The following is a 25,000-nucleotide window of genomic DNA, read 5'->3' as shown; positions in this document are numbered from 1 at the left end:
ATTATAGGTCACTTTCTTTCAGTCGATTTTTCACATTTTGTATTTGTTTTATTCTGTAGTAAAACTCTGTAATATAGCATTAAAATTTAGAGGTGTTTTTTTTTTAGAAATGCCTTTCATATTTTTTTTATTATTTATAAATTTTAATTCCTTAGAAATAAAAAAGTGTCATTTCCAATTAGTTTTTTTTTATTGTGGTTTTTTAAAAATGTTTTACATATGAAGAAAATCTCTAAAATACTTTTTAATACATATACATATAAATATATATATATATATATATATATATATATATATATATATATATATATATATAAACACACACACACGCACACACACACACACACACACACACACACATGTATGTATTTACATACATGTATGTGTATGTAAATATATACACATACATGTATATGGGAGTGAGTTTTCCTTGCCCTTATGTGGGCCTACCGAGGATGTCGTAGTGGTTAGTGTTGTGGTTTGTGCAGCCCTTTGAGACACTAGTGATTCAGGGCTATATAAGTAAACATTGATTGATTGATTGATGTATATATAGGCACCAGCGCCCTCCGCGATTCCAAAGGGAATAAGCGGTAGGAAATGGATGGATAAAAGGATATTATATTTATTTTTGTCTGAGATTTTTTTCAGCATGTGACTATATACACACACACGTTTCAATTTACATTTTTAAACATATGTTTAAAGATTTTTTCAGGATTTAATATTTTTTCTATAAAATTTATTTTTTTCAAAAATGTACGTTTATTTTTATTTTACAGATAATTTATTTGGAGTTTTAAAAATATATATATTTAAAAAATATTTCTTTTTATAGTTATTTTTGTCTTAAAGCACCACTTCCTGAGGGTGTTTCAGTGCTGTAACTTCATCTTTATCTTTAGTTTTTAGATCACAATGCGTCCATTCTCCCTTTTCTGTCTACACACTTTATCTGATTGTAAGTACTCTGTGTGTGTGTGCTGCCGAACATGCTCCTCTGCTCGTAAAACCAGCAATGTCACGATGTGATAAAAAAAAACATAGAACCGGTATGTTTCATAAGCAGTATATATAGTACCGTTTATGATACATTAGTACTTTGTATATCGTACAACCCTAGTGTGTGTGTGTATATATATATATATATATATATATATATATATATTGACAGAGATAGATATCTACATATATCCATATTTAAAAGTTATTTCTTTTCTCTATAGTCATATTTGAAATAGCTAGTGTTCCATCTTGTTTATCTTTTCCCTATCTCCTGACCGATGGTACACTGTAGATGACCTTGTGCTTAGAATGCAAGAACAGCGACACTCCTTCTTCCTATCTCTTTCTGTCTCCAGCTGAGGAAGACAATAGATAAGTGTATTCGCTCTGTAGGGGGAGGGGGAGGGCGAGTGGCGTAGGGAAAAAGGCAAAACTTCCGTAGTATTGTCAGATCAACTTGGGCATTGCGATTTGAAGCTATTGTTCATAGATTGGTCTCCCAAAGCTTTGGAATAAAATGTCAAAATAACTACTGTATTCTGTCTGGGATTTATTTAAAATCAGCTTATGTGTCATCAAAAGAATTTGGGGTTGACCAGCAGATTAAATTCCCAGCAAAAGCAACATCTGGTCCAAACGCAACAATTAGAGGGCTCGTCTTGGATGACACGCTGAGAATTGGACATCTCTTACAATCATCCGGACAGACTCACTTGAGTTTGAGTTTGAGTTTGAGTTTATTTCGAACATGCAAGCAAACAACATGATGTATCACAATTTCCAGTTTCTCTTTTCAACATGTTCGAAAAAGAGTAGGAAGAAGCAAAGCTTATTTAATCCTATTCCTTTTCTTTTACATAACAGTTGCTAAAACTTTTTCCCCTCCCCTTTCTCAATGTATTCACATTATACTCCATAAGTAATCACAATAAAAATAAATAAATAAATAAATACTTGGTGACGTAAGTTTTATTCTATACGATGAGATAAGTACGATTATTTTGAAAATGAAAGAATGAAGGGGTGAATAAATTCAGAATGTTTATCATGGTTCTTCTTTTTTGTACTTTGTAAACACTTTAAGTTTGAAGAGTTTCTTGAAGTGGATCATATTAGTACATTGTTTAACTGCTTTGCTTAATCCATTCCATAATTTAATTCCACAAACTGAAAAACTGAAGGTTTTAAGTGTTGTACGTGCTTACAAATGTGTTAAATTACATTTTTCTCTAAGATTATATTTCTCCTCTTTTGTTGAGAAGAATGGTTGTATATTCTTGGGAAGCAGGTTATAGTTTGCTTTGTGTATAATTTTAGCTGTTTGCAATTTCACTATGTCGTGGAATTTCAGTGTCTTGGATTCAATAAATAATGGGTTTGTATGTTCTCTATATCCAACATTATGTGTTATTCTAACTGATCTTTTTTGTAACACTGTTTGTGAATGAAGTGTACTTTTGTAATTGTTTCCCCATATTTCTACACAGTAACTCAGATATTGTAACACAAGTGAGCAGTCGAGAATATAAAGTGATTTTTGGTCGAGAACATATTTGGCTTTATTCATTATTGATGTGTTTCTTGCTACTTTATGTTGTATATTTTTTACATGAGATTTCCAGTTCAATTCATCATCAATCATTATACCTAGAAATTTTGTTTCATTTACTCTTTCAATTTCTATTCCGTCTATTTGTATTTGTGTTTGACTTTCTCTTCTACTGTTACCAAATAGCATTGTTTTAGTTTTACTGAGATTCAATGATAGTCTGTTTTTGTCGAACCATTTTTTTAATTTGTTCATTTCTTGTGTTATTATTTGTATTATCTTCTGTGTGTTCTCTCCTGAAAAAAACGCTGTTGTATCATCTGCAAATAACAATAACTTTAAAGGCCTACTGAAATTAGATTTTCTTATTTAAACGGGAATAGCAGGTCCATTCTATGTGTCATACTTGATCATTTCGCGATATTGCCATATTTTTGCTGAAAGGATTTAGTAGGGAAAATTGACGATAAATTTCGCCACTTTTGGTACTTCCTGAAAAAGCCTCACCTTTACAGGAAGTCGCAGACGATGACGTCGCAAGTGTGGGGGCTCCTTACATATTCACATTGATTTTAATGGGAGCCTCCAGCAAAAACAGTGATTCGGACCGACAAAACGACAATTTCCCCATTAATTTGAGCGAGGAAGAAAGATTTGTGTTTGAGGATATTGATAGCGACGGACTAGATTAAAAAAAAAAACGCGATAGCATTGGGACGTATGCCGATGTTTTTAAACACATTTACTAGGATAATTCTGGGGAATCCCTTATCCTTCTATTGTGTTGATAGTGTTTTAATGAGTTTGTCCACGGAGGGGTTTGTCCACGGGTGTGTTGACGCCATGTGTCACGGGTGTCGACGGCAGCTGTACGGACGACACAAGGTCAGCTGATATCCGGTAAGTGGTGACTTTTTAACCACAATTTTCTCACCGAAACCTGCTGGTTGACATTCCGTCGTGATTCATGTTCGCTTGACCGCGCTCTGATCCATAGTAAAGTTTCAGCTCCGGGAATTTTAAACAAGGAATCACCGTGTGTTTGTGTGGCTAAAGGCTAAAGCTTCCCAACTCCATTTTTCTACTGTGACTTCTCCAATATTAATTGAACAAATTGCAAAAGATTCAGCAACACAGATCTCCAAAATACTGTATAATTATGCCGTTAAAGCAGAGGACTTTTACCTGTGTGTGTGCGTAGCGCTCATACTTCCTAAAAACCTGTGACGTCCTGCGTACACGTCATCATTACACGTTTCCAAGACGAAACTTCCGGGAAATTTAAAATTGTAATTTAGTAAACCAAAAAAGCCGTATTGGCATGTGTTGCAGTGTTAATATTTAATCATTGATGTATAAACTATCAGACTGCGTGGTGGGTAGTAGTGGTTTAAATCTCTTGTAACTTTACAAATGTCATTTATATAGAGATTGAATAGTTTAGGTCCAGGTATTGGTCCCTGAGGTACACCACAGGATATATTTAGCATTGTAGAAGTGTGTTCGCCTAGCTTCAAGTATTGTTTCCTGTTCGTTAGATAACTTCTTATCCAGTTTAAGACTAACCCTCTGATGCCATATCGTTCTAGTTTTTTGATAAAAATATTGTGATCAATTGTGTCAAATGCTTTAGTTAGATCCATAAACACTGCTGCTGCACATTTTTTACTATCTATTGCATTGGTTCTTTCTTCTGTAATTTCAATTAAAGCCATTGAAGGCCAACACATACATTAAGGTAAGCAAGGCCTTTTTCTAAAATCTGCATTAGGAGTCCGTCCTGAAGTCTGTAAGTCAAACACTGTTTTGTACCCCAGACACAGAGTGGTGATTTTAATAGATTGGTTGCATTTTTTCCTTGTCCGCCATTACATTAAAAGTTGTAAATAAGTGGCCAACTCACGGCATTGTGTCAAGATTACCGTGACGGGCTGCTTCACTGACAAGTAAGCAAAAAGTCGGGTGTGGCCCGCCCTGGGGATTTGGTCTCCCCTAAAAGAGTAACGAGTCGGATGACCGTTGTATGGCTTAGTAAATACTCCCTGGTTGCGAGTTCCATATGACATTTTTATGTGCACTAAAATTAAGGGGGTTGGTATCCGTTTGTGAAAGTACAGTAAAATATTCCCTTGTTGCGAGTTCCATGTGACATTAACGTGTGCACTAAAATTAAGGATAGGTTGGAAGCCATTTGTAAAAGTACAATAAAATATTCCCTGATTGGGAGTTCCATGTGAAATTAACGTGTGCACTAAAATTAAAGACCGTAAGGGTGGAGGCCCTTCTATACCATATGACAAATTCCGCGGTTGGAGGCCATTTGTAAAAGTACAGTAAAGTTCCCTAGTTGCGAGTTCCAGGCGGCACTGAAGTGTGCGCTAAAATTAAGGAAAATAGACACAATGGCCAAGGAGTGTGACGGACAGGAACGTGATGGTGGCTGGGAAAATGTGATGAATCGTTACTGTTTAATGATCAATTGAATGTACTGTTGTCGACAATGAAATTAACAGGTGGAGTTTAAAAAATGAAATGAAAAGAGAACGTCCCTTGAATGGGTTAAGAGGGAGGTACAACACTCGTAAAGTAGTGAACTCAAACGTTTGGCAAATTAAGAAAAGTAACTGGAAGTTTTATGGTAAAGTGAAACGTAGAGAAAGAGCTTTCGTGCAGCTTTTTTCTTTTGTGCGTGTCTGTGTGTGTGTGTGTGTGTGTGTGTAAGAGATGAATACAGGATATGGGTTGTAAAGGACAAAACAACTTAAAGAAAAGATGAGAAAGTGACAAATGAAGGTATTCGTAAATTGTATTTGTGTGTCAGCGTATGCTGTTGGTGGTGGTTCGCTGCAAGTTTGTTTGTTTGGTTGGTTGGTTGGTTGTTAACTCCTAAAGCTGAAATACATTTGTATTTTATAGTTGTTCTTATAATACCTAGTTCAGAAATCATATGAGTGAGGTTAGTGTTATTCCAGCATTTGTGTCGAAATAAATGTAAGCATATTTTGGCGCTTTCACCATATTAAATAATTTACATAAAATGTAGGGTTGTTATCACTAAGGGGTCCCCTACCCTAATACCACCCTCCAGTGGTCCACAGAGGCTGAAAAGACTTTCATTTACCTCAAACATTACCATTCCTCTGCCTCTGCTCTTGCTGTACTTGACTATCAGCTGACCTTTTTCTTAGATGTTTCTGTAAGTGATAGTAATAGAACCACAGTCCCTTTTTCAGAAACAGAAGGGGGAGGAGGTGAGGGTGGATTCAGACTCCGTACAACAAAATCGACAATCATCCGACTCTGACACATTCTATAGTTTTAACATTTTTCAGTTAAAAAACATAAAGTCAAGTTTAGAAGTGGTAATAAAATCATTGACAAAAAATTATTTATTATTCAGCGACTTGACACTCAACAGACCCATCCTGATGGTGTTATTGACAGGCTTTGATGGTGGCTTTGATTTGGAGAAAATAGGAATGAGATTGTTTAGGTTACCAGGGTGGCTAAGTTTCCCAATGTTTACTCTCTTGGTAGTCACAACAGGAATGGATAAGGTGCCATGATTTGATGTAGGCATGACTGCTGTCAGGGCGAGGCGGGGTTTGCCGTAAGGGGGAGGTGGATTAGTTTTAACATTTTTCAGTGGGTAAAAAGTTATAACTAAACTTAATTTGAAAATAACGATTTTGCACATCGATAGTAGTTTAGTAAATTAATTTGGAATATAGAGGAGGTGAGGGTGGATCGTGTAAAGTTTTTGATTTCATTGATATGATCAAGCCGGTACAAGGGAAAAGGTACTTGCTGACTTGCGTTGACAATTACAGTGGCGCCTCTTTAACTTCCCGCCGGCGCCGCCATATTCTATCTAGGACGAGTCTAACGGGCTCCTTTGATTTGATGAGAAACCCTGATGGTGTTTACTTTGATGCAATAGGGCAACCAAGGGGGGTCACCTAACAACATAAATTGTGGTGTGAATCCTGTGCAGGTTTCGAGAACCTTCCTATCATTGGTGCTATTTTCCCTGTGACTGCTACTAAAAATGTAGAACGCATTAACTATGTTTTTTATAATCTGTTGAGACTGACCAACCTGACTCGTGACGCTGTTGAGGGACTTGCTGAACAACTTGCCCCGACCTCCCTCATGACCATCCAGAACCGCATAGCCCTTGACCGCATCCTAGCCAAGGAAGAAGGTGGGTGTGCAATGTTTGGTGACCAATGCTGTACCTTCATTCCTAACAACACCGCCCCCGATGGCTCGGTCCAGAGGGCTTTAGAGGGCCTACAAGCCCTGTCTAAGGAACTTACTGAAGTTTTCGGTGTCTCTAAACCCTTCAAAGATTGGCTCCAAGGCACCTTTGGCAGGTGGACTGACCTAATTAAGTCCGTCCTGATCTCCATTGAAGTTTTCTTGGCCATCATAGCCTCATGCGGTTACTTTATCGCCCCTTGTGCTAGGTCTCTATGCACCCGCATCATAGTTAGAGCCGTAGAAAGTCAACCCCACCCTGTTTCTGGGTTCGCTATGTCTCTGAAAGGGGTCAAGCAAAGAAGTGACTTTCGAGAATTGCTGTTTTCCCTCGCTGACCATGACTGGCTTGCTACAACTTTAATGTGGGGCGTGCTTTAGAAGTTCTGTAAGTGTGTTAGAGATCTTATGGAGAAGATCTGAAGGGGGATTGACGGAGATAGATATCTACATATATCCATATTTCAAAGTTATTTTTTTCTCTGTAGCCATATTTGAAATAGCTAGTGTTCCATCTTGTACTCTGTTTATCTTTTCTCTATCTCCTGACCGATGGTACACTGTAGACGACCTTGTGCTTGGAATGCAGGAACAGCGATACTCCTTCTTCCTATCTCTTTCTGTCTCCATCTGAACATGACAATAGATAAGTGTATTTGCTCTTTAGAGGGAGGGCGAGTGGCGTAAGGAAAAATGCGAGACTTCCGTAGTATTGTCAGATCAACTTGGGCGATGCGATTTGAAGGTGTTGTTCATAGATTGGTCTCCCAAAGCTTTGGAATAAAATGTCAAAATAACTATTCTGTCTGGGATTCATTTAAAATCAGCTTAACTTAGCTAAAACTTGGGGGTGACCAGCAGCTTAAAATCCTAGCAAGAGGAACATCTGGTCCAAACGCAACAATATATAAATGGTTTATACTTGCATAGCGCTTTTCTACCTTCAAGGTACTCACAGTGCCATTCACACACTGATGACATGAGCTGCCATGCAAGGCCCTGACCAAGACCCATCAGGAGCAAGGCTGAAGTGTCTTGCTGAAGGACACAACGGAGGTTGGTAGAAGCTAGGGATCGAACCAGGAACCCCCAGGTTGCTGGGACACACACACACGCACACACACACATATATATGTATATATATTTATTATAGGTGGGCAAGTTAATGCGTTAATTTCGGGTTAACCCATCAATTAATTAACACCGATAATAATTTTATTGCGCATTTGCGTATGTTGTTTACATGCTTTCATTTTGTTAATGGCTATTGCTGGCTCTCGCGGAAAAGGAAGAAGACGCAGAAAAAAACTAAACAACCATGGAGAGGAAGGGTAACTCAACCGAACTTTTACAGGGTCATTTTCATTATAAAGTACTTCCAGGCGGCGGATTTTACAGAATAATTTTATCGCGCATTTACGTATGTTGTTTACATGCTTTCATTTTGTTAATGGCTATTGCTGGCTCTGGCGGAAAAGGAAGAAGAACTCAGAAAAAAAAAACAAGCACGGAGAAGAAGGGTAACTCAACAGAACTTTTACACGATCATTTTCATTATAAAGTACTTCCAGACAGCAAATTTGACAGAAGCAAAGTCGTTTGTAGCCACTGCCAAGCTGAATTTTCTTATCACAGGAGTACTTCCAATCTAAAATATCCCTTTAACGCGAAGCACACTGTTGATGCGAGCACAACATTCAACAAAGTAGAAAGTGGAACTAACAAATGCCATAGTGAAGTGGATAGTTACAAACTGTAGGCCTACTAGTGTTGTGGAAGACGACGGCCTGAGAAACATTGTGCGAATCGCAACAAGTGACAGCACGTACAGTATGAGCCGCCATCAAGACGCACCATTGCACGGAGAATACAAGAGTTGTACGAAAATGAGAGGACTATAAAACTGACTGTACAACGTGCAGCTGTAGTTGCTCTCAGTGGGGACTACTGGACATCAATCGGTAACCATAATTACCTGGGAGTTACAGTGCATTATATTGATGAAAAGTGGGTGCTGCATTCACAGGCTCCGTCTATAATAAAAACAGAGGAGAGGCATTATGCTGAAATATGCGCGGGGCACCTCACTGAAGTTATACAGCAGTGGAATTTGACAGATAAAGTCACCACACTAAGCATGGATAGTGCACGAAATATGATTGCTGCTGCGAGACCACTGCCTTTTGATCATATCCCCTGCTTTGCGCACAGTCTCCAGCGTTTTGTCACAGTTTGTCTGCACAACAGTGTGTTTGACAACATCCTTTCCAAGTGCAGAAAAGTTGTAGGGGCACTTTAAACACAGTCCAGCAAATGCAGCAGAATTAGAGCAAAAACAAGCTGAACATGGACATAAGAAAGAGGCCCTTGTGCAAGATGTTCCTACCAGATGGAATTCAACTCTGGACATGATGAAAAGCATCCGCAGAAACGAACGCCCTCTGAGTGACGTCCTCACCACAAGCATCAAGATTGCCATGCCAACTCCAGCAGAAATGGACAAGCTGCAGAGGTTGGAAACGCTACTGGAACCTTGCAGGTATGTTTTACGTCATATTACTCAATATCCAGTCCGATGTCCTGTAAGAGAGAAAAAAATATGTAAATGCAGCATGAATATGTAGAGGATATTTTTTGTGTATAAGTGAATGCAATTTGTTTTTGGCTGAAGTGGAGTTGATTTTCTGTTGCAGATATTTGACTGAACTTTTGGGAGGAGAAAAGTATGTGTCTTGCTCTGTGGTTCTCCCTGCTTTTTGCCATCTCTTTCGGGTGATGGAGAGCTCAGATGATGACCCCGCCTACGTGACCAAGTTCAAGTCTACTTTTGGAGAGGATCTAGAGACATGTAAGGGAAATGCAAACATTGCATATCTGAAGATTGCTACTGCATTGGACCCTTGGGTCAAGGACCTCAAGTGCATCTCCAGAACTGAGAGGAGTGAGGTGTGGGCCTCAATCACCAACTTACTGAAGGAAGACAGGGTTACTGCAGTGAAACCTGTGCAAACAAAAACCTCTGAGCCACCAAAGAAAAGGTTAACCCTGTTGGCTGCTTCCTCTGAGTCTGATTCTGAACATGAAGAAGACTCAATTGAGAACAGTGTGCATCGATACTGAGTAGAACCTGCCATAATTTCAGATTCCTGTCGATTAGAGTGGTGGTCCAACCATGCAGGTTCACACAGCAGGATGGCCCCATATGCACAAAAGTACCTGGCCACACCTGCAACCTCTGTCCCCTGTGAAAGGTTGTTTTCTCTTGCTGGTCATATTGTGCAGAAAAAGAGAGCTGTTTTATCTTCTGAAAATGTAAATAATCTCTTGTGCCTTAGCAACTGGCTTAGTGCAGAGGAGTAAACAAATGAACTCCAGTATATGACTTTACAGTCTAGTCCTCAGCACAGTAAATCCCCGCAGTGAATTTTTTTGAGCGTCACCTCTCTCTAATAGGGACATCTGAATATAGACTGGTTATGCTGCTTCATGATGACCGTAAAACCTTTCTGTTGTTACCTCAGAAATTGCCTGTACAATTGTTGTGATTGTGGCTCAAGATTTTTTTTATTTTTCATAAGGAACAGTATAACATTAATGCCCAGGTAGTGGCAATAAGCTTTAATTTTGTATTTGCTTTGACAACATTGTTGAAGCTGAGGCTGAAGATTTAAAAATATTTAGTTTGACAGCTAAATTTTTTAAAATGCTGTTAAAAGTGTGTTTGCCCAGTTAATGTTATGGCACTTTAATTCAAAGGGCAGTATGTTTAAAATGAAAGGCCGTCAATTCTAAGAATGAACAAACTGCACCGAGTTGATTGAGATTCCTCTGAAGGAACTCCATTATTAACATGGACTTTACATTCTAGTCCCCTGTAAAGGAAATCCCAGCAGTGAAGTGTTTTGTGCTTCACCCTTTCTTTTCTTTCTCCTTGATAAAAGAAAATGTTTCTGCTGTTACCTCAGATATTGTTACCTCGGATGTTGTGATTGTGGCTCAGGGATTTGTATATAGATTATATTTATTTTCCATAAAAAAAACAAGATAGCTTAAATACCCTGGTAATGGCAATAAGCTTGAATGTTTGTATTTACATTTTTTGGGCTGATTTTCAAAAAATATGCTATTTAACTGCTACTGTTTAAAAAGTAGTGATTTAAATTGTTTGCACAACAAATGTTTTGACACTTTTGTTCATATGAGAGAAAATATTCCAATAAAGGCGCGCTACACACCACTTTTGAATTCATTACTGGGCTTTGCGTATACAATGCAGTTAATCGTGATTAATCGGAGAAATAGTGCGATTAACTTTGATTAATATTTTTATTTGTTGCTCAGCCCTAATATATATATATATATATATATATATATATATATATATATATATATATATATATATATGTGTGTTTATTTAATTTTTATTTAATGTTATTTTTTATTTTCCTAAAGGAACTCTCCTGAAGGAATCAATAAAGTACCAACTGTCTATCTATCCATCTATCCATCTATCTATCTATCTATCTATCTATCTATCTATCTATCTATCTATCTATCTATCTATCTATCTATCTATCTATCTATCTTAAAAGTAGTCTTTCAATCTCAACTTTCCATTTCTCTTTTCCAGGAAAGTTTAATCAGAAATGTTACTTTCACATGGTGTTCTAATAAAACTATATGCACTTTTTTCAGACTAACCTTTGTATATTTTGGAATATTGTCTCTATAGGTTTTTGTTGTTGTTGTTTTTTTTTTTGTTTTTTTTAGATATTTATATTTCTCTGTGATAGTGATTAACCTTAAAGTTCCTAACAACTGTCCCGTAATACTTAGTAACTCTGCTTTGCGTGTAAGAAAAATATACGAGCATCATTTAGTGCTTCTACTACTCCAGTCCTGATACTCTCTGCGGTTGAGTAGATCATAAAGAGTCACAATGATTCTTATTATCACTGATATCGTTGATCATATTAGTACAGTTTGGATAATGAGCGAAACAAGTTTGGCTATTTTTCCCCAAGTTAACTTTGAGGAGGAGGAAGAGGAGGAAGAGTAAGAGGAAGAGGAAGAAGAAGAAGAAGAAGAAGAAAGCGTCATGTCCATCTGTCCTCACAGAGTTGTGACACGAGTCTGTAAAAGATGACGGTCTGATGTGTGCCATCAGCAGGACTGTGAGTCCAGTAAAGTCAGGAGTCTTTAGGACGGCCATGTTGAAGTCATGGTGTCACCTGACTGCAAAATGGCTGCAGCTCCTCCAACTGGGAGGGGTCTGAGGGCAGGTGTTTCCACGTAGTCATTTCAGACTCAAAATGGAGGGCAAATGTTTTTGCCACACGTTATTTCTGAAGGTGGACTCACCACCAGACCACCTTTGACTGATGCTGCTGGGAGGGAGGAGGGGGAGCGTTACCCTCAGACAACAAAGAAAGTGGGTGATGTTCGTCTGAAAACCAAGAGGGCCACTCTCCCTCCTCTTGTTTTGATGTGGGGGGTCATGGGGGGGGGGGTGTCTCCATCAGCACCCAGACTGCAGGAACAGGAAGAGAAACAGATCTGGTCAGCAGGACAAACAACAGGAGTGATGGGCGGGGGGCACACAAACACCACGAGGCGTTCATGTGGCCTCGGACAAAGTTGACGTGAAGGTCAAAACAACTTGGATCTTTTAGAGAGACGATAAATCCATAGCAAAAACTTGGATCAAGTTACACACCATTGAGTATTTTGTATTTTTTACTCCACTAATTGTACTTTTTCGAGTACTCATTGTCCGCCGTGTCCTCAAAAACTGTTTGATATCGAGTATTGGCCCATATCGATGTTGATCTGATATTTTTTCTTTCTTCTTCTTTCTTTCTTAGTTTATTTCGAACATGAACACATTTACAATACAATACAGACAATTTAATACACATCACATCATGTCCGAAAAGGAGTAGGAAGAAGCAAAGCTTATTTAATCCTACCCCTTTCCCACGTCAGAGCGCCCACAAATATATACTGTACATTTGTTTACTGACCCTTTTTACAGAAAAAAAAAAGGAAAATGACATCCGTGAATGAGTAATACAACAGTTCTGCAACATGTAATTAATCAATTCAGTCGATACCAACATACTGAGATGAAGAATATCTTATTTTCAATTAAGTTGAAAGTGTTTCTCATAATTCTTCTTCTTTGTACTTTATAAGCACTATTAATTTGAACAGCCTCTTAAACTGGATCATGTCAGTACAATGTTTAACTTCTTTATTCAATCCATTCCATAATTTAATTCCACATACTGATATGCTAAAGGTTTTAATGTGTTGTACGTGCATACAAATGTTTTAAATTAGATTTCCCTCTAAGGTTATATTTTGATCAAGTAAAACGAATCCAACAGAGAACAATGCTAAAACAATAAAAAACACTAACCTAATTATTTTCAACCATCCTTAGCTGTCTTTAAATTAAAGTGGAATGGTAATTGTGTCTTTGGTGACATCTAGTGGCCACAACAATTAATAACATTAAGCTCATGACGCAGTAAATTAAACGATGCGGACACGTTTGTTCCTGGATATTTTCTGATACACATAAGTGTAAGTAATATGCAACTATGAATCCACTGCAATGTTGAATTATTGTGTACGTTTAGCTCGTGTGCTATTGTGTGCTTCGCTGCTGCTCCTATAGCCTAGTATGTTTACCTTCACTATCTCGGTGTGTTTGTTGGAGGACATTTATGAGGCCTGATTGTTTTGGACATTTTACATGCAAGCCGATATACAGTAATCCCATACTTGTTTTTTGTTAACATCAGGCAAATACTCGATATCAGTATTGGATCGACATACCTCTTATTATCCAAACATTTTCTGCTAATATCTGTTGCCCTGCAAGTCAATGCTATAAATATTAAATGCATGCAGGTCAAAGCTGAAATCATTTAAGGTCAATAAGTCTTTAATGACTTTTACAGCTCAGACCTGCAGGAACCACACACACACACACACACACACACAAAATCTTCAAAGATGTCACATCCACACAACAAACACACACCCAACAACTCTTGATGAAATTTGATTGCATCAGCGAATTTCACGACACCAACAAAAATAATGGGACACAGGTGGGCAGAGTAGCCAACAATTGTACTCAAGTAAGAGTACTTTTACTTGAGTACAATTGTTGATCATTTAATTTTTAAAAAGTAATTAGACTCATCCAAATATTTACTGGAAACAAAGCATTCAGTAGAAAAACATGCTCAAGTACTAAGTAACTGGTGAAGAAATGTTGGTTTATTAACAACTATTTCTTTAATTGTACTAACTCTACTACTGTATCTGGTGTGTGTGTGTGTGTGTGTATGCGTGCGTGTGTGACAGAAAGAAAGAGATAATACATTTTACAGTCATTTATGTTAAGGGAGCGCAGCACCGTGGATGCGCGTGGATTGTCACCCCGCAGTACACGGGATCACAGCAGGCAGAAATGAAGGTAAGAGCGAGCAGGTTTTAAAGTAAAATACAACAAAAGAACACTTGTACAAAAGAGCAAATCAAAGGTGTGCCTTAGCACAGAAAGTTAAATGCTAATACAAGCAACAGGCAGAGTTCAGAGTCCAAATGCCGCGAGCCGAGCGCGCGGAGGTAAGTTACACTTAGCAGTCAGAATACAAAATAGGAAAAACTCACGTAACTGTTGCGGGAAGCAAACAAACTGGCCAGGAGGAACTGAAGTAGGAGGCGGTCTTAAATACAACACAATAATTCAAAACAGGTGTGCGTCAGGCGCCAGTGCAGGTGAAGCAAATGAGGTTGCCATGGTGACGAATATAAACAAGGAAGTGCTCAAACACAGGGATCGGCAGAGTCCAGAAGTAAACAAAACAGGATTCAAACATGAACACAAGATTTGATCCGGGACCGGATCACAACATTACCACCCCCTTGAGGGGCTGATCCCAGATGCCCCAAAAAACCAATGTACAGAGAACCCCCCCCCCCGAACAACGAGACAGTCCAAAAGAGAAAGGAGGGCGGAGGGAGGACGAGTCCCGTGTCCCCGAATCCACCGAGGACACAATAGGTGGCGGCGGCGGGTGGAACGCCGCCGCTACAAAAGTCTAGGCGGGCGGACCCGCAAAGGCCACATTCGTGGCTGACAAGGACCGGGGCGCGTCCTACAAGGAGGACGCCCTGGGTAGGGCCACAACCGTGGCCGGCGTGGAGGTGGACGCGCCCTTTGAGGAGCACGCCCGGGGTATGGCCACACCCGTGGCCAACGTGGGGGAGCAGGTAATGATGCCGGCAGAAGAACAGGAGCTGGTTTCAGCCTCGGAGCAGGTAGTGGTATCGACGGCTGAGCAGGAGTAGGCATCGACGGCTGAGCAGGAGCAGGCATCGACGGCTGAGCAGGCATCGGCCGTGGAGCAGGCATAGGGACCCGCCGAGGAGAACTAGGGGAATGGCTGAGAAATGGACTAGGACTACGATGAGGGCTAAGACTAACGCTAGGGCAAGGACTTGGGTGAGGACCAGGACTAACAATCGGACTGGTGCTTTTACAAGGACCAGGACTTACAATCTTACTGGTGCTCGGGCAAGGACTTGGACAATGATTAGGACTAGCAGTAATACTGGGGCTTGGACAAAACTTGGGCAGGGACTAGGGTTCGGACTTAGACCACGAGGGGAATCAGACCTAAGATTACGATGATGACAAGAAACAAGACTCGGGACAGGACTAGAACAAAAACTCGAACCAGGACTAGGACTACAATCACGACTCGGAACAGGACTAGAACAAAAACTCGGACCAGGACTACGACTCAATCTACAAGTCGGTCGACTAGTAGAACTAGTACAATGGCTACGAAGAAGGCTAGGACTCGAACTCTCAGAAAGACCAAGACTAACACAAGAAGTAGAGCACAGACGGAACAGAGGTGGAGGAGGTCTTGGAGGCCGTAGGGGCTTAATAGGGCGGAACACAAGTGGAGGAGGTCTAGGAGGCCATAATAGTTTAACAGGACGGAACACAGGTGGAGGAGGTCTAGAAGGCCAGTTTTTAACAGGACGGAAGACTGGTGAAGGAGGTCTAAGTGGCCGTGGTGGCTTAACGGGACGGAACACAGGTGGAGAAAGTCTAGGAGGCCGTAGTGGCTTGACAGGCGGGGGAGGTCCAGGAGGCCGTAGAGGCTTAACAGGACGACAGACAAGTGGTGGAGAACTAGAGGGAAGTGCAGACTTAACCGGGGGAAACTCCGGTGGAGGAGGTCCAATAGGTAGGAGTTTAATATGTTGTAAAAACGGTCGAAGAGGCTGGCTTAGTGGTTCGCAGCTGTGCTACCTCCGTAGCACGGCTGCTAATACTAGCCCCCCCCCTCAAAACGCGGATTCCAGGCGCGCTCCCCGAGGTCAGAGATTGACCCCAAGGGTGGGCGGTGGGAGGTTTGGAGGAGGGCAGACTCCTCCCCTCTAAACAGTTCAAAATCCTCTCTAGGGGAAGAGGAACAAAACACAGACTTGGGCGGGGAATGAGACTTACGAGGCGGGGAAGCAAGTGTAGGGGGCAAAGGCTGACCAGAACTATAGTGGCAAAAAATGTCCTGATAATAATTAATACAAGAATTAAAGTCATTTTTTGGTGGGTGACTGGGTTAGGGATTGCTACAATTGTCCTTATAAATTTTCTTTTATGAAAATAAGTCCTGGGGTGACAAATGAGGGAATTCTGTGTCAAAGAACTCCTTGTCACTGCCATCATTGAAAAAAAAAGTAGGTGATGTGACGTCATGGGGAGGCGGGAACGAAGTGACGTCACGTTGAGTGACAGAGGAGGCAGGAGCTAATAGAATAGTGACAGGGAACGGGAGGAGTGAACAAACTACCAACCCTTATTGAGTAGTCCTGGGCTGTAGCGGTGGAGTACTTGGTCGGGTTTGCTGCTTGGCGGGGACGGAGTTCTGGAGGATCCCACGCGAGGTAATGCGTTTCTGCTGGCCAGTTTCTGTTACGGGAGCGCGCCACCGTGGATGCGCGTGGAGTGTCACCCCTCGGTGCACGGGATCACAGCAGGCAGAAATGAATGTAAGAGCAGGTTTTAATGTAAAATACAACAAAAGAACACTTGTACAAAAGAGCAAATCAAAGGCGTGCCTTAGCATTGAAAGCTAAATGCTAACACAAGCAACAGGCAGAGTTCAGAGTCCAAATGCCGCGAGCCGAGCGCGCGGAGGCAAGTTACACTTAGCAGTCAGAATACAAAATAGGAAAAACTCATGTAACTGTTGCGGGAAGCAAACAAACTGGCCAGGAGGAACTGAGGTAGCAGGCGGTCTTAAATACAACACAATAATTCAAAACAGGTGTGCGTCAGGCGCCAGTGCATGTGAAGCAAATGAGGTTGCCATGGTGACCAATATAAACAAGAAAGTGCTCAAACACAGGGATCGGCAGAGTCCAGAAGTAAACAAAACACAAAACAGGATTCGAACATGAACACAAGATGTGATCCGGGACTGGATCACAACAATTTATGTTGTAAAAGTGCAGCTAAAAGATTAAAAACATCGACTTACTGCAGCATGTCTTCTTTAGTTGGAAGTGTTGGAATGTCAACATTTCTACTGACATAAAATTTTCGTTTTCATACATACTTTGTGTAGTTTGAGTGTGGTTATGTGGCTGCCAAGCGGCGTTTGATTGGTGAAATGGAGTCAATAGTTAATATTTTGTCAAGGTTTTATTTCAGTCCAGTTTTTTTATTTTTTACATTGCGTATCTCTCAATGGTATTTATATTTATTTTGTGTTTTTTAGAGATCAAAAAAATTGTCGTTCAACTACATAAATACATTATTCATTGAATTTCTTTACACATTTCTTTAAAAATGCCGATACTTTACATTTTTTGTAAGATTTTTTTTCGGAATTTTACATCTTCTTCCGGCCCAATTTTTTGTGCATCAAATAGTGTGCAAATAATAAACGATAGATTCATACTTTAACAACCTGCTGGTGTTAATGTGTTTGTTAGTGTGTTCTGATGGCCATTTTTCCCATGGTCTGTGAACACACCGTGTCAGCGGAGAATGAACAAAAGTTGTGTGTCTATGACTTCACGGAGACAGATGTGTTTGCACGGAGGAAATACTTTTTGATTTGGTCCATTGTTAGCATAAAATTGGCAATAAAAGCTAAAATGAGTGTCAGACATCTTGTTTTCTCCTGGACGCTATCATTATATTATCTCTTTTTGTTCCGTGAGGTGGCTAATATGAACTAAGGAGAATGAGATAGGCGCCAGCGCCCCCCGCGACCCCAAAAGGGAATAAGCAGTAGAAAATGAATGGATGGATGGAGAAACCCTAAATGTAATTAAATCGGATGTATAGCGGATGTATAGCTTGTGTTTGTTTCGAGAAAGCGTTTTGACATGTTTTGATGTTGGATCGACTGTTTGCAATGAAAAAAAGTCTCCTTTGGACACCCTGCCAACTGTCTTTCATTTCTGTTGAGGTTTTATGTAATCTTACTTCAGGGTGGCACCAAGTCATTGTTTTGCAAGTCACAAGTAAGTCTCAAGTCTTTGCCCTCAAGTCTCGAGTCAAGTCCTGAGTCAAGACAGGCAAGTCCCGAGTCAAGTCCAAAGTCAAGACTGGAAAGTCTCAAGTCAAGTCCCAAGTCCTGCATTTTGAGTTTTGAGTCCTTTCAAGTCCTTTTAACCACAGACTAATATATTTACATGGATTGTGTATGCTTTTAAAACGCTGTATTCATTTATTTAAAAAGTGCATTTGAAATTGCGGGTGAAAAAAATGCTGACCTCGCACTTCATAATAGCACTATTAACCAGTCATTTTAAACTTTTAGCTCATTCCTTTACAGAATAAACACATTTGAAAAAACAAATGCAACTGCTCTTATTTGCACAAAAGTGTTAAAATTGTATTTCCATGGCATATTGCATTGTAACTATCAATCAATCAATCAATGTTTACTTATATAGCCCTAAATCACTAGTGTCTCAAAGGGCTGCACAAACCACCACGACATCCTCGGTAGGCCCACATAAGGGCAAGGAAAACTCACACCCAGTGGGACATCGGTGACAATAATGACCCAGTGGGACGTCGGTGACAATGATGACTATGAGAACCTTGGAGAGGAGGAAAGCAATGGATGTCGAGCGGGTCTAACATGATACTGTGAAAGTTCAATCCACAATGGATCCAACACAGTCGCGAGAGTCCAGTCCAAAGCGGATCCAACACAGCAGCGAGAGTCCCGTTCACAGCGGAGCCATCAGGAAACCATCCCAAGTGGAGGCGGATCAGCAGCGCAGAGATGTCCCCAGCCGATACATAGGCAAGCAGTACATGGCCACCGGATCGGACCGGACCCCCTCCACAAGGGAGAGTGGGACATAGGAGAAAAAGAAAAGAAGCGGCAGATCAACTGGTCTAAAAAGGGAGTCTATTTAAAGGCTAGAGTATACAAATGAGTTTTAAGGTGAGACTTAAATGCTTCTACTGAGGTAGCATCTGGAACTGTTACCGGGAGGGCATTCCAGAGTACTGGAGCCCGAACGGAAAACGCTCTATAGCCCGCAGACTTTTTTTGGGCTTTGGGACTCACTAATAAGCCGGAGTCCTTTGAACGCAGATTTCTTGCCGGGACATATGGTACAATACAATCAGCAAGATAGGATGGAGCTAGACCGTGTAGTATTTTATACGTAAGTAGTAAAACCTTAAAGTCACATCTTAAGTGCACAGGAAGCCAGTGCAGGTGAGCCAGTACAGGCGTAATGTGATCAAACTTTCTTGTTCTTGTCAAAAGTCTAGCAGCCGCATTTTGTACCAACTGTAATCTTTTAATGCTAGACATGGGGAGACCCGAAAATAATACGTTACAGTAGTCGAGGCGAGACGTAACAAACACATGGATAATGATCTCGGCGTCTTTAGTGGACAGAATGGAGCGAATTTTAGCGATATTACGGAGATGAAAGAAGGCCGTTTTAGTAACGCTTTTAATGTGTGCCTCAAAGGAGAGAGTTGGGTCGAAGATAATACCCAGATTCTTTACCGTGTCGCCTTGTTTAATTAATTGGTTGTCAAATGTTAGGGTTGTATTATTAAATAGAGTTCGGTGTCTAGTAGGACCGATAATCAGCATTTCCGTTTTTTTGGCGTTGAGTTGCAAAAAGTTAGCGGACATCCATTGTTTAATTTCATTAAGACACGCTTCCAACTGACCACAGTCCGGCGTGTTGGTCAGCTTTAGGGGCATGTAGAGTTGGGTGTAATCAGCATAACAGTGAAAGCTAATACCGTATTTGCGTATGACGTCACCCAGCGGCAGCATGTAGATGCTGAAGAGTGCAGGGCCAAGGACCGAACCCTGGGGAACTCCACACGTTACCTTAACATAGTCCAAAGTCATACTGTTATGGGAGACGCACTGCACCCTGTCAGTAAGATAAGAGTTAAACCAAGACAGGGCTAAGTGTGACATACCAATCCGTGTTTTGATACGCTCTAATAAAATATTATGATCGACGGTATCGAAAGCAGCGCTAAGATCGAGGAGCAGCAACATAGATGACGCATCAGAATCCATCGTTAGCAATAGATCATTAATCATTTTTGCGAGGGCTGTCTCAGTAGAGTGATTTGCCCTGAAACCGGATTGAAAGGTTTCACATAGATTGTTAAACGCTAAGTGTTCATTTAGCTGCTCTGCAACAATTTTTTCGAGGATTTTCGAAATAAAGGGAAGGTGAGACACCGGTCGGTAGTTTACCATGAGGTCAGGATCGAGGTTAGGTCTTTTAAGGAGAGGATGAACAACGATTTTTTTTAATGCTAGGGGAACAGTGCCCGAGGAAAGTGATAAGTTTATAATATTTAGCACTGATGGACCTAATAATACAAAAAGCTCCTTGATAAGTCTCCCAGGAAGTGGGTCAAGTAAACATGTTGTTTGTTTTATTCCATTTGCACGTTGTAACAATTCTTCTAATGTTATTTCATCAAAACGAGAGAAACTATTTTGGATATTTGCAGTATCCGCCGTATATACAGTCGTATCTGTGTTAATATAACCCAGTTGTAGCTGAGACGCATTGTCTTTAATCTCCTTTCTAATAAGTTCAATTTTCTTATTAAAGAACTTCATAAAGTCATCTGCCGAATGGGTGGAGCTACTGGAAGGAGTCCCTTGTTGGGTTAGCGATGCTACTGTACTAAACAAAAATTTGGGATCGTTTTTATTAAGGCAGATGAGATTTGAGTAATAATTAGTTTTAGCTAAGTTAAGCATGCGTTTATAAGTTATTAAACTATCACTCCATGTTTGATGGTGCACCTCAAGTTTAGTCATGCGCCATTTGCGTTCCAGCTTTCTACATAATAATTTCTGAGCTCTAGTTTCTTCAGTAAACCATGGCGTACGCCTTTTTGGAGCCTTTTTTAACTTCAGCGGTGCTATACTATCAATGGTTTCGCGCACGGCGTTGTTAAAGTTGTTAGTGAGGTTATCAATAGAGCCCACATACTTTGGGAATGGTGCCATTACCGAGGGCAGTAGGCCAGCAAGAGTCATCGTCGTGGCAGCATTAATGTTGCAGTTACTATAGCAGTTATTATTATTATTAGCTTGCCAAACATGAGTCTGAACTTCGAATTTTATAAGGTAATGATCGGACATTACTTTAGTATACGGGAGTATCATAAGTTTGGAACCGGTGATACCTCTAACAAGCACTAGGTCTATCGTATTACCGCTGCGATGCGTCGGTTCATTTATTATTTGTGTAAGACCACAGCTATCAATTATAGTCTGGAGCGCCACGCACGGTGGGTCCAATGGGGTATTCATATGGATATTAAAGTCCCTCATTATGATTATATTATCGGCGTGCGTCACTAGATCAGCAACAAACTCTGAGAATTCACTGATAAAGTCCGAATAGGGCCCTGGGGGGCGGTAGATAACAGACAGGCACAGAGGCAGCGGTGTGGCAGACTTCATAGAAAGCACCTCAAACGATTTATATTTATTATTTAAGTTAGGACTAAAGTTAAAGTTTTCGTTGTATATTAGTGCGACCCCCCCTCCCCTTTTAAGGGGACGGGCAATATGCGCATTCGTATAGTTAGGAGGAGATGCCTCCTTTATCGCAAAAAAGTCGTCTGGTTTAAGCCAGATTTCGTTAACCGATGACGTTAAGGTTGTTGTCTCTAATGACCTCATTAACTAATAACGTTTTGGGAGACAAAGATCTGATGTTTAGAAAGCCCATATTATAGGTAGTGGGCTGTTTTAAGGAGTTGTTGATAAAATTATCCGTAGTAGCAATATTAATAATGTTGCGTTTATTATGCGCAGTGCACTTAAAATAATTACGACCATATCTAGGAATTGATATGACGGGAATTTTCAGATTGTGCACTTGGTGCTGCGATAAACTGAACGCATCATAATTTGCCACCTCAGTAGAACGCATGTCTAACTCTGATGTAGTCATAGTCATAGCAGAAAAACCATTATGTGAGTTGTGTATTATTCTAAGAAAATTGCTATGTGTACAGGGATTATCCAGTGTGGCGCTGGCTAGTTCTAACTTAACTGACTCCATACCCAGGCTAGCAGGCTCTGTAATTGCCTGTGACCGGGCTTGCTCTAGTGCAGTTAGTCAAATGTGGCTCAATGCGAAATCTATGTTCCGAGACAAGAGGATAGCGCCTTCCTGGTTAGGGTGAAGGCTGTCTCTCCTCAGCAAGCCAGGTTGGCCCCAGAAAGAGGGCCAATTATCAATAAACGTAAATCCCTGTTGTCCAAAGAAGCTATCGAGCCACTTGTTAAGAGAGACTAATTGTTATATCTCTCATCATTGCCTCTCCCAGGCATACATTCAAAACTTACCCTTCTTTGTGCATCTTTAAATGTCGAACGAAGTTTGAAGTTGTTGCATCTCCATCTGTAATATTCGAACTGCATGTTTTGCATACTGCAATTCGTTTTTTGTTGACCGAGTCGTAGTTTTTATACCTGAACAAAACCAACTTTGGCATGATTTTTTCTCACTGGCGCGTTGTTTGACAACCCTTCTTCGTGGGTTGTCCTGCAATTTGATTGGATGAATGCTGTGGAATGAAAACAACGTAGGTCTAATTTGATTGCCTGCTGCACTGAGAGCACACTAGCTGACAGACACACACGTACAAAATGAAAGATACGGAGCGCTCCTGAATAACTTTTTAATCTTTGGATTTTGGGGAAAGTAGCAAGTCATGTCAAGTCAAAAGGCTCAAGTCCAAGTGAAGCAACAAGTCATTGATGTTAAAGGTGCAGTGATACCATAACATTTAGCTTTTTACTGTGACTGATTCAGTAAGCAAGACAGAGGTGTGGATTCGTGTCACATGACTTGGACTCGAGTCATGAATTTGATGACTTTAGACTCGACTTGACAAAATGTAAAGAGACTTGCAACTCGACTTAGTATAAGTCGAGTTGCAAGTCTCTATACATTTTGTTCTTTACTTGCAACGCCTCTTTTCATGGTGAAAAATTGTCCTTGGTAGGTTTAAACCTGATATTTACATAAGATTGACTTTCCTTCGTCCATTTCTGCTCGCTTGTGGCTCATGAATAACAAGTGAACTGCAGCCAGGTTCTCCCGCTACGGCCCAGCTCGAGAGTAAAAAAGGGAGTATTCGTGTTAATCGGCTGCTAAAAAAAATTGTAAAATTGTCTTGTTATTGAAATTTGTAGTTAACACGTTGTGGCCAAACAGATCAAATTTTTGTTTCATCTGTCATCACATGGACAAAGATAAGACCTTCTGGAGGGAAGTTCTGTGGTCAGATAAAACAAAAATTTAGCTGTTTGGCCACAATACCCAACAATATGTTTGGAGGAAAAAAGGTGAAGCTTTTAATCCCAGGAACACCATGCCCACCGTCAAGCATGGTGGTGGTAGTATTATGCTACGGGCCTCTTTTGCTGCCAATGGAACTGGTGCTGGGCAGCACGGTGGAGGAGGAGTTAGTACGTCTGCCTCACAATACGAAGGTCCTGAGCAGTCCTGGGTTCAATCCCGGGCTCGGGATCTTTCTGTGTGGAGTTTGCATGTTCTACCCGTGACTGCGTGGGTTCCCTCCGGGTACTCCGGCTTCCTCCCACTTCCAAAGACATGCACCTGGGGATAGGTTAATTGGCAACACTAAATTGGCTCTAGTGTGTGAGTGTGAGTGTGAATGTTGTCTGTCTATCTGTGTTGGCCCTGCGATGAGGTGGCGACCTGTCCAGGGTGTACCCCGCCTTCTGCCTGATTGTAGCTGACATAGGCACCAGCACCTCCTGCGACCCCAAAGAGAATAAGCGGTAAAAAATGGATGAACGTATGGATGGAACTGGTGTTTTACAGAGAGTAAATGGGACATTGAAAAAGGCCCCCCAACCCCCTGTCAAAAGTGATTAAGGAATGGCTTAATCAGGCTACAATTAAGGTTTTAGAATGGCCTTGCTAAGGAAACAAGTCCATGTCAGAAAACCAATAAATTAAGATAAACTGCACCAATTTTGTCAAGAGGAGTGGTCAAAAATACAACCAGAAGCTTGTGGATGGCTACCAAAAGCGCATTATTGCTCAGTCTTTTAATTTACATTTTTAAAGTTTTTTTTTTTCAAGATGTATTCTCATATGTATATACATATATATATATATAAATATTTTTTTTCTTTCTTTTTTAACAAAAATTTCTCTATATTAGTCTTTCAGTTTGCCTCATTTTTATTTATGTATTTCATTTGACATTTTTCCAAATGTAAATATTTTAATGTCTATGTTTTTACATATATTTTTTTTGCAGGGATTTTTTTCTTAGAATTTTATTTAGAATATTTTTTCAATTAAAAAATGTAACAATGAAAGGATGTGAAAGTCATGTTTCTTCCTTACAAAAATACCCCAATACTGTTGCAAGTACAACTGATCCAAAAAGTGACTTCATTAAATGTACATTTTAAATACATTTACTTTTTTACTATAATATAGTAGAGGAAGTGCCGACTAATTCAACTTTTTATTAAATGTTCTTGTCAGCAATGTCTCTTCTCCGTTCTTCTACACAAGACACATCCAAACAGCAGGAAGTATGAAGGTATTTTAGGAGCG

This window comes from Nerophis ophidion, linkage group LG07 (genome assembly GCF_033978795.1).
Source record: "Nerophis ophidion isolate RoL-2023_Sa linkage group LG07, RoL_Noph_v1.0, whole genome shotgun sequence".
NCBI classification, from domain to species: Eukaryota; Metazoa; Chordata; class Actinopteri; order Syngnathiformes; family Syngnathidae; genus Nerophis; species Nerophis ophidion.
Note: the sequence above shows the minus strand (reverse complement) of the source record.